Below are 14,600 nucleotides of genomic sequence, written 5' to 3'. Positions count from 1 at the left end.
TTTTTCTTAAGAGAAATGTCATGGCATAAGTCTTTCTTATTTGACTTTAACAAAAGCATTCTTGATAAAAATAAGGCTATCTGCTCCTCATTTTTGACGTACTCAGTTCATGTCAAATCTGAAGATTTATGGTCCTCCTAAAAAACATTACTATCTTCTTTCATTTCTACTCTGTTTTTCCACCTGCAATGCTCCTGTCACCTCTAATGTCAATGCAAAATGGTATATCCACAACTGGCATGATGAACCTTGCTACTCAACATCTTTTAAAAGAAGAGGCTGCTCATGAAAACCACAGAAATTCAGCAATAGTAGCACCCACACTGGGGCCCAAGCTGGACTGCAGCAGGCACTTAGGCAATCTGAAGAGAATATGTACCTGGACAGAACACTTCCTTGGATTTGTGAATGACAGCACACTGTTGCATCAGCCCTTGCTAAAAAAACAGAAACGTGATAAACACAAGGCATGAAAAATTTGAATTAACAACTCCAACGCAGAGATTTTGTTGTACTTAAACTGGCCATTTGTACCACAGCATGCCCATGTTATTAGCCCTAGTGAACTTTTAAAAGCAAACAAATAAAGTGTTGTGTTATTCCCAAAACCCCTGTTCTTAATGAGATAACTTGAGGCTTACTCATTTGTTGAATTTTGTTTCATTGTTTTGCCAGTTGATCTTTGCTTAAGAGACTTTAAGATGATCTCTACTACATAAGAATTATTACTGTTGTACTTACATAAATGATTGAGGGTTTGAGAGTGCCATAAATACTCTTAGGGAAGAAAAAGAACTGCTAAGACTACAGCCTAGACAGACCTAATGAAGAAATAGCAAAAGGCATATAAAAGTTTAGTAACAATCAAAAAGTTTGTGAACAGAAATAAAATTTTTTGAGATATATGAGAAAATATGGACAAACATGGTTGTTTGTACAAATGATAAAAATACACTTTGTGGAAATATTTTAATACCTATTGCACATCAGCAGTATCAAAGTTAGATCCTCTCTGAATAAAACATACTACTTGAACAAGTTTTCTCCCAACAGGCATTTAAAAATGTTTGAAGTGAAAGCATTTAAATATTCCCACACAAATTCTAAAGCACTATACGTACTCAAATGACTTTTCACATAAAAGTTCAGAGAAAAGATAAGTTGAAGAATAAAACCCCAGACAAATTATCTTTAGATTTGTAGTAATTGTGATATACAAACACAATCAGATGACAAGTAAACTAGCAAAATGCATGTTTGCACTGTATATATTTACACATATAAAAAGGCCCAAACATAATTTGCTTAATAATTAAGGCACACAGGAAAGACTATTTGAGAAACAATTCTGTTAAAACACAGGGATTTTTAAAGTCAAAACATAAAAATCTCCTTCTCGCAAAACACCACAGAAAAATCTGGCTGAAGAAATTAATTTCCTGTTTAGATGACAACAAATGCTTCACAAACACGACAACATTGATTTGCACAGCTTCTGCCAAAGGCTTGAGATTTGCAAACCTCATGAAGTTCAACTTCACGATCAAGTTCAACTTCAAGGTCAAGTGCAAGATCCTGAACCTGGGTGAGGGTAATCCCAGACATGAGTACAGATTGAGAGAATTTACAGAAAGGAGGCCTGAGTAGAAGGACTTTCGTGTTCTGGTGGACAAAAAGCTGGACATGACCCAGCTATGTTCATTCCCAGCCCAGAAAGCCAAATGTGTCCTGGGCTGCATCCAAAGGAGCATGGCCAGCAGGGGAGGGAGGGGATTCTGCCCCTCTGCTCTGCTTTGGTGAGAGCCCACCTGGAACCTGCATCCAGCTCTGGGGTCTCCAGGACAGGAAGGACATGGATCTTTTGGAGCAAGTCCAGAGGAGACACACCAAGATGATCAGAGGATTGGAGTACCTCTCATACCAGGCAAGGTGGAGAGAATTGGGGTTGCTCAGCCTGAAGAAGAGATCTCTTCCAACCCAAACCATGCTATAATAAGCCCGGCTTAGCTGAAGCTAGAACTGATGAGAATAGTCTAAGAATGAAGAAATTAGGAGACATCTGCATCTGCAGTAATTCAAATTTTCTGACAATTTAATATTCTTGCAACATACAGTACATTTGATTTGAATAACCAAACTAGATTTTCTGTCTTCTCTATTAGTTCCCATTTTGCCTATTTTAAACAGCATAAAAAATAATTTATCATATGGATAATCCTGAAATTATGTGGAATTTTATAGAGAAGCTAATACTTTTTTAGCTCACTTCAGTCACACTTTGTTATCCAAATTATACCAAGGCAAGATAATTCTAAACTAAGATCTGACTCATCATGTGATCAAGTGGTTAACAATATTGAACTTTTAAAAGTAGCTATTGCTCAAGAAAACATTAAGATTGATGCTTATACTACTATTCCTTTAAAATACAATCATTACACATTAAAGTAAGCCTTTTTTATCTCCAACATATGCAATTTATACTCCAAAAGGAAATTAGTCAAGGCACTAAAATGTACATAGAAAAAGCCATCTGCACAGATAAGGATTTTTTCATTTAAGTGATCACAAAAATGACAGCCCCTGAAGTGTCTTTGTGCACATCAAGAATTATCACAGACTTGTTCAATCATGCTCTGCAATGCTGAACAATATACTTGTTTTTATAGGAACCAGTAAGATCTATGACTTGTGTTTAGTACTCATTTTAAAAGGTACTAAAGCACAGCCAATCATTGTATGTAAGATGAAGCGATAGTTTAGGAAGAAAATGTGATGAAATGGTAACAAAAAAGGGCCTTTGTTAACCACAAGGTGATAAGAAAAATACTTCAACAATAAGGAAGATATCAATTTGTCAAAACTAAATTATAAGGGCTGTTGAACTGGAACCTAATACATGGCTAATAGTAAATGTGACAGGGAAAATAGTGTCTTCTATTAAACTGTTAGTGATATGTCAGAAATTTCATTGCTTATTCAACATTATTGGATGAGAACAGATAAACAAAATAAATTTCAGAATTTTCTAATGTTTTCTTAGATGGTTTGCTTACCCCTGCTTCAGTGTGTTACACTAACTCAGCACAATCTCAGTAAACTTTTGACCAATGGGATTGTTTCACCCAGCCTTGACAAAGCAATAAAGACCACAAATGAGAATCAAATTCCCCCAGGCTTTGTAGAGACAGAGCAAATCTCTGCAGTGGGAAATGTGAGAAGAACGCAGCTATGACACATTTTTTGTCAACAGACAGTGGCCATAAGGACATGCTGATCTACAGTGGCAAAGCCGTTCTTGTTCTCTGTCTGATGGCAGATGTTACAAGTTTGAGGAACAGCTAGGATTCAATGAAGAGAAACAAGGAAAGCCCTAGAGTATATAGAGCACATACCTATAGGAAATGGGGTGTTCTAGGCTGAACTGTTTTTACAGGATGTTCCGTCTTCTTGGATGTGAATAAACTACAACTGACCTTGACAAAAAATGGTTTGAGGAAGAAAATATGCTTTGGGTGAGCAGAAGATATGACATCAAAGTGTAAGACATGTGAGATTCATATATTCTTAGGAATCCCCATATATCAGATATAAAAAATACTCTATCCCGCTTCCAAAAATGGAGGAAGAAGAACGTACAACACATTAAGGGGGCAAAACTAGTGAAAATTCAGAAACCCTTTAATGTTGTCATTTCATTTGCATTAGCCTCTCGCTGTAATTATTCACTTTGATTTTCTGAAACAAGAAGTTCAATTTGAAAATGATGCCTTAGAAAAAAGGCAGTTTTAAAAAAGTGAGGGGGAAATAGCATTCACACTAGCAAAAAAATCTGAGTAGAGGAAAACTATTCATTTACAGAGGAAAATATTACACAACTAACCTACATGAAAACCTGCTTTTAAATCAACAGTGGAAAAGTTATCATCCTCAGTGTTATAACTATCAAACAAAGATCACTAACTGTGCTGAAATGAAATACAAGGCCTTTAAAATTAATAAAAATACACTATCAGAATTTTTCAAACATTTCCTACCAAATTATTCTTTTCAGTTTAGCAAGATAGGAACCAATTTAGGAGAAGACAATTTTTTCACACAAGCCAAAATTCATTCCTTAGTGGACCTTGCCAAAAAATTATCAGCTGAGATAATTGGTAGGTACTTACTGACTTTCTACTGTCAGTTCTACCAATGCCAAGTCTGTTAGTAATTTAAATATTTCCTAACATAGGAACCAATCCACTAATTCTAAACACAACAACAACTCTTACAGTTTTATCACAGTAGTCTTAATTGCATTCAATTACATTCAGTTGTCTGAACAGTCTCATATTTCAATGTTATATACAGAAATAATGGAAAGAATATTTTTCTGCCTTGAAAATTCACTCATGTTACTAATACATGCAGACAATCCTTTGAAGGAATGTCGTTTCATCTCATTTCCCAATTTATTTTGAAAGAAGTTTGTATATATATATATATACAGAAAGAAAGAGAATTTTGGGGTTTTTTTCAGTAGGTAGAAGCAACCATTCAGAATCTATCATTTTTATCTGGATTTTTTCTACTAAGAAGATACTTTATTCTGATGGTGACTAATTCCTACTAGAGAGAGAAGCAAAGAGAGGCTCAGCCTCATTCCAGACCCTATTGCCAAGCACAGCCTTTCCAATGTTACTATGGTCCTTGAGACCTGGAGGTATAACTTTCTCTTCAGACTCCTGTTTAAGACTTTCTGCTGCCCACACAGAGGTTTATCTACTTGTGTATCAAGGAAATCAGCCTTGACAAAGCTCTGATTCAAAACTGAGGTTCATCGTTTTCAAAGAGGGAAAAGGATTTTAACACAAGGGTTAGCAGAGCTCACTGAAAGAGCTTTATACCAGTTTTAAAGGGTAAAAGGGATAAAACCAGTCTGACTAAAGAAAATATATTCTCTTAGACATAAAGTTTAGTTTTTAGTAGTCTTGCAAGACGCAGGAAGTTAGACTTGATCCTTATGAGTCCCTCCCAGCTTGGGATATTCTATGATTCTATCTGAAGCTGAATGAACACAGTGGTCTAAAAGAGGGGTGGCAGCACCCTGTGCTTGAATTTGCACACAGTCCAACCTGTTACATCAATGGCAGAAATGCTAAGGTGTTCAGTATATTTGTAATCAAGTTTGAATAAATGAACAAAGTCATTGAAAACAAAAAAGATTTCTACTGCTGTAAGAGACTGAACAAGGTAAATCTAACCAGGGTAAATATCAGCATGAGAACATTGGAACAATGCAGAAAGAGGTAAACAGAGAAATTGCCAAGAAATGGTTTGTGTTATCTCCATCCCTCTCAACCCTCTTTTCCCAATCAACACCCACAACTTTTGCTCCCTCAGTTCTCAATTCCACTCTCTTAAAAAATCAATAGTGAAGAGTATTAACTCCATCAAAGTTTCAGACTTGGGCATATCAAAACAGCGTATGTACATAGATGTGCATGAGATATTTGTGCCAGTATGATGCATGATAGTTTCCAGAAACAAAATAAAGAAATAATTTTAAAGAAACTCAATATGGCAGGAAAAGTTGGTCATTCAATGCTTACATTAGTCAGAATACACCAAGACAAGAACCACAATAAGATTCTACTACTAGCCAGGTATCTGTATTAAGCAGCAAGACAGAAGATACCCTGACTCTTATTCTCTAAAACATATAGATAAAAAAATCACTATATGTACGACTTCATATGTAAGCAAGTCCTTGCATACTTTAAAATTTTTCTATTCCTAAATTAATGAGTTAATAATAAAAACATTACCTATTGTTCAACTAGTTTTGCACACCTACCAATTTTTTTTTTAACAGGCATTCCTAAGAGATTCTAATTTGAATCTCTGATGCAGGCTGTGAAGCTGAAATTTTCTCTCCAGCTCTCACAGCTCCCAATTCTCTGAGCATGAGAAAAGCACATTGCAAAGAAAATGTTCTATCCAATTTTTATCCTATCTCATGTCTCAATGGGTAAAAGAGCTGGTCTCAAAGAAATCCAAGCAACTTCCAAGGCAATGCATCAATGGTATGTTGAATGTAATGCATGCTATGGAGCTACAAACTGATAGTCTAGAACATGTTTTAAGAGACCAATAACAGAAATTATTAGTCTATGTTCAACACAACTAGTTCAAATTACTACAAGACAGCCTCAATGATACATTTTTTATTTTTTTTCTTCAGAAAAAACAACAGTCTCTCTACCTCTCTGTTTTGGTGTTTTTCTCATCCTTCAGGGCTCCTCTGCCTCCTGAAGAGGAGCGTTCCAGTCCCAAGCAACAAAAGTAGAGGTAGTTGTGAAAAGGCATCATTCTCCTCAGGTCACTCCCAGCAGAGATTCTGTGTTTACCATCTATGAAAGGGATTTCCTCCTCCTCAGCCCTAAGCCTGTGTAGGTTTATTTGTATACCTTTGCTCAGAAACTCTTTGCAGCCTTCTCCAGGTACCCTGGGCAGCATGGCTAGTGCTTGCTGGTCCAGCCTCTGGGAAAACCCAGGCTGAGTTGATCATGCAGCAATGACCACCACTGTCACAGCATCAGCACAACTGGTATTGCACAGCCCCACTCACCCCAAAGACATAAAAGTCACCCCTCAACAAGCCAGGACAGCCAGTGCTACCCCTACAGGGCCCAGGTCCCACAAGCCCCAGATTTTGCCCAACAGGGTCCTGGGGAATTAGTCAGATTATGCTAGTGATGGCAAAAATTTAACATTGGCTCTGTGTGCAGATCTCATGCTTCCATTTTGTTCTTCAGAAGCACTACAGATTTCCTGCAATTTCAGAAGCGTCATAACTTGATAAGAGCACTCTCTGCAGCTATTTCCTGTATGGCATCACAGCCAGGACATTTTTAAACTGTGCTTATTTCTTATTAAACATTTTCACCAAAACAAAATTCCTGGACTTATCACATTTACAGAAGCCTTGAGGGAAAGAGGGCAATGTTTTCTCCTTTGAGGGAGACAGAGTAGAAGTGAATTTGTAGGAGTGCAGTTTCTACATTAGGCACAAGATATCCTGAAATATGTCAAAAGCATTGTTCCTGTGTAATTTTTAATATTTTCAATACCTTCATGAGCTATTTAAGAAGTATTTTTTTTTATAGTTGAACTTTCTAACACATATGGATTTATATAGTGTAGCTAGTATTTTCCAGTGTTTTAAGAGACTATTTTAGTATTGGAGGGCATTGAAAAAAACCTCAAGTGTCATTGAATTTTTGTGACATAAATAGTTTTTGACAAGTTTAGGGACTCAAAGCTACTTTTTGGTTCCAGTATCAGGTACAAAATATATTGCCAGGAGTTTAAACTAATGTTCTCTGACCTTACAGTAAATGCAATAATCTTTTATCTCCGGGTAGCTTGTTGAAAGTTCATCTATGACTTCAGTACCTCTAACAAGCTCTCTGAACAACCATCACCACAAACCAAATTTGAAACTAGTTTGCAACAAATCTCAAATTACAATTTAAAAGATATCCCAACAAATAAACAAAGAACCAGCCCACATTAAGCTACATAGAAACTCTTACATAGAAACTCTTAGTACTAGGGAGGTGATAACTGAAGAATTGTAGGATGTTTCAAAGGTGCTTTGTTTACAAACATCTTAGTAATGTGTTTTATAAGAAGAGTCTGGAAGTCTACAGTAAACATTTTACAAAACAGGTTTCGTAACACTGAATCTTTAATAAAAGATGCTCGACAGACACTGACCACAATTTTTAAATTACTTTTCAGTGTAGTCCATGGCAAGCTGCTGGCAGTGCCGGGGCCGTGCCGGGGCCGTGCCGGGGCCGTGCCGGGGCCGTGCCGGGGCCGTGCCGGGGCCGTGCCGGGGCCGTGCCGGGGCTGCCCGGGCCGGCCCCAGGCGGCGCCAGCGGCTGCCGCGGCCCCAGCGCAGGGCACGGCTGAGCCCCGGGGAAAGCCTGGGCAAGGGAGGGCAAAACGCTGCCCGGCAGCCGGGGCTGAGCCAGGGGAAGCGAGCGAGAAACAGCCCTGCGAGCCCCGAGGGGACAGCGGGAGCAGGGCCGGGGGCAGGAGAGACCCGGCAGGGGCGGCCCTGCGGCCTGCGAGAGAGCCCGGCCCGGCTGGGCCGGCCCTGGGCCCTAGAATGGTCCGGGCTGGAGCGGGAAAATGTGAGAAGGAAGAAATAGCAGAGAGGAGCTGCGATGGACTGACCGCAGCCTACAACTTCCCACAACCCCTGCGCTGCTCACTGGAGGGGAAGAGGAGCCAGAAATGTACGATTAAAGCAGAATTTGGGAAGACAGGAGTACAGTGGGCTAAGGTGTTGATTTGTTTTGGTTTTTTGCCTTTTTTTTTTTTTTTTTGTCTTTGTGTCACACGATGCAGCTGTATTTTAATGGAAAATACTTTTTCCCCCCCCCAAATTGGGTCTGTTTTATCAGTGATGGTAAGCGGTGAGTTTCCTGTCTTTGTCTTGGTATGTCACCTTGTCAATCCTCTGTCTGGCAGAGGAGGGGATCTGAGAGTGCTGTTGGTTGGGATCTTGCTGATGGCCAAGGCCAACCCACCACATCAACAAAGCTGACTACAAGGCAGCAATGTTTTTTGCACACTAAACAGTGCATTTCTGTCCATTCTCATAGTCTGGGCTGCCACAATCACACAGAAATTGTATAAAGCTAGGTAATAGGAACTCTGACCTTTTTTCCTCTCTGATCTCATGAAAAATTTTAGCATTTGTAATAATTCAAAGTTGATATATAACATATCTAATTGAGATACTCTATAAGGCAATGGCTTAAGGGCTATGAGACTGGAAACTTTCAAGTGTTCTCAGCATTAGCAAGCAATTTCCAGGAGGCTATTTCTAGGGAATTTAACAACCATAAGAGAAACTACTTTGATTTTAATGAATCATTTATTCAAGTAAAACCAGACAGCAACAACACAACCTGAAGAAAGAGTACGGTAAGTGGTGTCCAAGCAAAAGGAATGAAAATCCTTTATCATCTGTGACACTATTAGGCTTAGAAAACTATCAGAGAAGTAGATTTCCTTTCTTCTTGAAAAAAAATACTAGAAGTAAAGCTATGCAGCAGTAAATGAATATCTAAAGATAGAGCAGGGGAAGAAGATTGCAGGGTGGAAACTATCCTATATGATGCATATACATCTACACACAGCATAGTTGAAACACATCTGTAAAAGATAACTTACCTACTTGCTTAATATTAAAAACCTGGAAAGCCTGGAAACTTTCTAGCCTTTTAATTATCTTGCAATTTTTTAAAGATCAACTCTGCACTTCATGACGATAAAATTCCAAAAGAATTAGGCAAGTAACTCAGTGAATTGAGTTACTTGCCTAACATAATCTGTAGATTGACTTGAGTTTTAAACACAGCTTGTCAATATTCAAAATTTTATAATGGATTATAAAACCTTTTAATTAACTTTTTCTGTGGACAATACAGTAATCACTGTATTTACTCATTGACTAAACAATAATTTTATGCTATTAGTTATGTTAGCTCCATTCTTAAAAAGGAGGGAAACACATGTGTCTGTTTACTCATAGCCCTTTCCACTTTATGTGCCTTGTGATTTCTACCTTAAAAAAATTCCATGTGCCAGAGTAAGAGAAAAAAGTCAGTTACATAACTCAGATTATAGCCATTCACTTAATAAAACAAGACCCTGAATGTGATTAAGGAAATGGATACTTTTTTCCTCAAAAAAAAAAGAAAAGAAATAAAACCAAGAAGCATTACGCCTCAAAAAAAAACAACAAACAAACCAAAATTAAACAAGCAATAGAACCCCAACCCTCCGCCTCCCCCCCCAAAAAAAAATTTGGCAACAATAAATAGCTGTAGACTGGAGTGTTGGATAGCTTACAATGTCACTAGGAAACAGAGTGTATTATAATTTTCTACATGTACTTCTTTGCAAAATACAATTGCCCTATCACTGGTGCCAAAGGGAAGTTTTCAAAAAAGAACATAAATCAGCTATATTGGAAATAGAAAGGCTTGAAAAGAAATATCACAAAGATCATTGCCTGTCACTTAGGAAACAAGCAAAAATTTTAGAGTATTTTTAAACACTTGGAACAGTAAATGAAAAGAGGTTTTGAAGGCTGCCGATGGGAATTCATCAAAATGAATTCCTAAGTTATATAATCCACATCTATTCCTCCTGATTTCAAAACACTGCAAGGAAGGGACTTAAGAAAAGACTGCATCTTCAAGAGAGGAAGGAAATGCTGAAGGCAGCAAGTATGGAACTCTGTCAGGCGCTTTCAAGTTTTAGTATCTCACATGCATGGGAGATAATTTAGCAAAGAACATATAGCTATTGCTCATAAAAAATGTGTCACAAACAGAAACAACTCCAAAGACTCCAAGCCTATAAACAGCCTCTAATTTTGTAATGGGCTATTTCTAATTTTGTAACGGGTATAAAGAAAAGTAGTGATTAAAAATGCATGTTTGAGCTGCTGAGACATACTTCAGCAGTGATATTTGGACTAATCTCCAGAGGAAGAAAGCTGGTATTTGCTTCTGATCTTGAACAAGTCAAGTCATCGTTTTTCCAATTTAATTAATCACTTGCATGTATTTGATTTTCTATCTTGAAAATTATGTTTGGATTAATTGCTACAAAGCACTAGAAGTATTTACATTAAGATTCAAGAGAACATTATGAAAGATGATATTAGATATCAAAATACTTATAGAATCAAATTTTAATCTCTTTAAGCCTCTGAAAAATATAACAAGTTATGTCTGAATCTTTGCTACTTCAAAATGCAAGCATATTGTAATTAAAGAAATGTACTAACAAGTCTGAGAAACTAAGATCTAGACTAAGTTTTTGAATAGAACTAGACACTTTATTCTTATTTTGCTTAATCTTACCAGTGTAAATGAAGACTTCTTATAACTCTTATCCTCACCTTCTCCTGTCACTTCTCCCTGCTAGAAAGTTAAGATTAAAGAGAGGACTTTTTTCACCTCTATGAATGTTTAGATTTTTTTTCCAGAAAAACAAAATTTAAAAAAATAAATATGTTACAAAGTAAACAAACTTATTTATTTATTTATTTTTCCTCAGTAATTACATTTGAACAAATTGCATTCTTATCAGATCTAGGTTTTCCCTTTGAGTAGAAAAACACAAATATATTATTCACAGGGGATATTTCTTAAATATCTTTTGATTCTGAGAACTAGTGACTGGCTGTCTTCTGATATCTGCTGAGGCCTAGTGTTGTGAATGTCTCTGCTGAACTGCCTCCTTCTTTAAGTCCTTCAGACCTCTCCAATGCTGAAGGAGAAACAGAATCTTCATCATCCCAGCAGCAGGGAAGCCCTGCAACACGCACAGCTTACTGTTTATTCACTGACCACTGTCTCTGTCCCTGGGATTGCACCAAACTCTTTGTGCAGAGTATTCAAATGCAGGATGCTAGCAGATATTTATCTCACATTCATGGTGCTATGCTGAAGCAATGAGAATCAGACCCGTAATATAGAACATCTCCACTAAGACTTCTAGCTCAGAATAGTGTGGATGTTCTTTTCCTCCACACACTCTATGTAATTTACTCCTGACATTAAAGAATTGTTTAGAGGATGGAGTTGTTCTTACTTTTGATCTACACTACAAACCCAAAGTACAGGCCTTTGTCAGGCAACTGAGCACTCCTAAAGGATACAGTTATTTTAGGCACTGAATTGACTTCCGTACAGCCACACAGTGTAAAAACCCTAAAAGAAAGCAGAAAAGCAGTCCCAAATTTTGCAGAGAACATCAATTTAGGTGAGAATTTTGATCAGCTGGAGAGTAGGAAGGCTCTGCAGAGGGATCAGGACACACTAGATTGATGGCTCAAGTCACACTGTGTAAAGTTTAACAAAGTGCCTGATCTCTTTTTCTTTGAAGTTCTATTCCTTTTACTAAGGTCATGAATTAAGACAGATGGAAAATATAAATCCATTCATTCACTACTGGAGTGAGAGTTCCCATACTCTGCATCAGCGAATGCATACTTCCATCTGAGATTATGTATGCTATTGAGTACAGGGACTGCATCCTAGCACAATTCATTTACCCAGACATTTGATACCCATGCAGACACACCCTGACTTGAGTGTTCATGTAGGGGGATAGAGCATAAGTAAATAAAGGTAGTATAGAAAGTAATCTTACCCCCTAAAGAGTTGCAGCTGAGCCAATTATTAAGGATTAGGAGCAGGCCTGATGTTAAGAGACTGCAGCTGTAGCCAATAAGATGTAGTCAATAAAAAGAGTGTTATAAAAGAGTGGATTGGTTGATTGAGGGGAACTGGAGTCAGTTGGCTACTGCAGGGACAATGAAGAGTTAATGCCAAGAGGAGATGACCACAAGAAACATCAAGGAGGAACGAAACTCTAGAAATAAGGAACCCCTGCAATGTATTGACAATAGAATTCTTGCAGTATAATCGCAACATGTTCACCCTTCATAGTGAACACTCTGATCTGTGCTGGGAGAATTCAGCAGCCTGGAAAAAAATCCCAGGCATTCTGACTATACTGAAGTCATCCAGCCAAAACCTAAAAAATTAGAGATCACCTTTTGAAAATGTGGCCTTATACTTAAAGCTTGATGTTTGATTCTGAAGAAAGACCTCCACTTGATGGCATGCCATTCTTTTTGATGGCCTTCATATCACCTATGTTTTTTTTTTAAGTATCTATGCCATGTCCCTCATATCTTCCCCTCCCAGTTGTGTCTTCCTCCTTGATTTTCCCCCTGCTTTTGCAGCATCTGTCAAGTTAGTTTTGGTCTCTTTTGCTTCTTTGCACTACGCCTGATGTAATCCCTGTCCACTTTCTTGTAGCCACTAAATTTCCCCAATTTTTTTTATTCTCCTTCAATTTTTTTTCCCTTGCTGATATCTCCATTCCAGAGTGTTCCTAAGTCCTTAGTTTTTTTGGCCTTCAAGGGGGATCCATTTCAGCAAGCTTTGGTGCATGTCCCTGTACGTGATGGTATGCCATGCTTTTTCATGGCTTTCATGTAACCTATGATTTTTTTTTTTTTTTTTTTTAATTATCCATGCCATGTCCCTCATATCTTCCCCTCCAAGTTTTGTCTTTCTCTTTGTGGTTTTCCCCCATTTTTGCAAAGTCTGTGAAGTCAGTTTTGGCTCCTTTTGGTCCTTTGCCCAACACTTCATTTCCTCCCAGACCACGTTCTTGTAGTCACTAAATCTCTGTATTTTCTGGGTTTTTTTTGTTTTTTTTTTTTTTTTCAATTGTATTTCATTTGATCATATCTCCTTTCCAGAGTCTTTCTTTTCTCTTTCACTCAGTTTCAAAAAAAAAAAAACATGACAAATTATATGTAACTATCCCCATAAAACATTTGGAGTTCTGTATTCCAGTAAATGTGACTCAAGCCTCTCCAGACTGAGGCAGGACTATGTAATACTGTTTGTTGGATGCTGGTCCTGCATCCCGAGGTTAATCAGAAAAAAAGGTGAATTGCCATAATAGACCAAAGTAGACCTCCAAGCTGAGAAGAAAGAAAGTGGTGATACTGAGATCCTGCTTTTCCTACTGGCCAAGGAAAGGAAAAATCCCCACTATGAACATCACATTGGTTCTGGCATGGACCTGTGTTATTTCTCCATGCTTCTCCTCAAGGTACTCTGAATGACCAGCATGAAAAAACAGAGGGGCACTGCCAGGTTTACCATAACAGCAACAAAGAAAGAAACAAACAAAACCCCCCTGTATTATTACCCTGTCTTTCCTGTATTAAATAGATAATTTGGATTATTGGAATGTTAAAAAATAAACAACTGACTACTATAAATTGTTGGCTTTACATTGGGTCTACCCTTTTGACCATAAGATGATTTTTCGTGAGATGGTTCTTAACAATGAAAACTGCTGGGTGAGCATTGCTGCGACCAGTATACTTCCACAAAGGTCAAGACGTGCAGAACAGGGGATGTAGCAGTTTTACAATATTGGCTTAAGGTTGATATTGTAGATGTGCATTAGAACTCATCCTCATGTAAATAAATACTTCTCCAAATTCTTCAAAGTACCCTTGTATCTGCTTCCTTACCAAAGTGATACCTTCCCAAAACAGTATTAGCCTCCTTTCATGCAGCCTCCATTGCTTTATTTGTCCCATATTGCCATATTTGAATCAGGATTTCTCATCACAGCCATCCTGTGGAAATAAATGTTTCATTTTGAATGTTACAATATTGAATTAATCATGTGAAAAACTCAGGGAATCTGCAACCATATCTAACCTAAGAAATATTCTTAGAGGTACTCTTTGAAAACAGTACATTAAAATGTTCCTATACAGCTTACTAAGCTTGAAAACAGCAGTTATTTTTGTATTTAGAATAAGCTGTGATTGTAAATAATGATAAAAGCACAGTCAGGTAAGAAAAACTTCCTTTCCCTGATTGCTTAATTAATTTATACATAATACGTCTTGGGCAAACAGTGCTAGGAAAATGTTCAAAATCTCATTTTTCCATGTGAGAACTAATTTAGAACAGCATATT

This window comes from Melozone crissalis, unplaced genomic scaffold (assembly GCF_028551555.1).
Source record: "Melozone crissalis strain CALT ecotype California unplaced genomic scaffold, PUWL_Pcris_2 ptg000042l_1, whole genome shotgun sequence".
Classification (NCBI taxonomy): domain Eukaryota; kingdom Metazoa; phylum Chordata; class Aves; order Passeriformes; family Passerellidae; genus Melozone; species Melozone crissalis.
Note: the sequence above shows the minus strand (reverse complement) of the source record.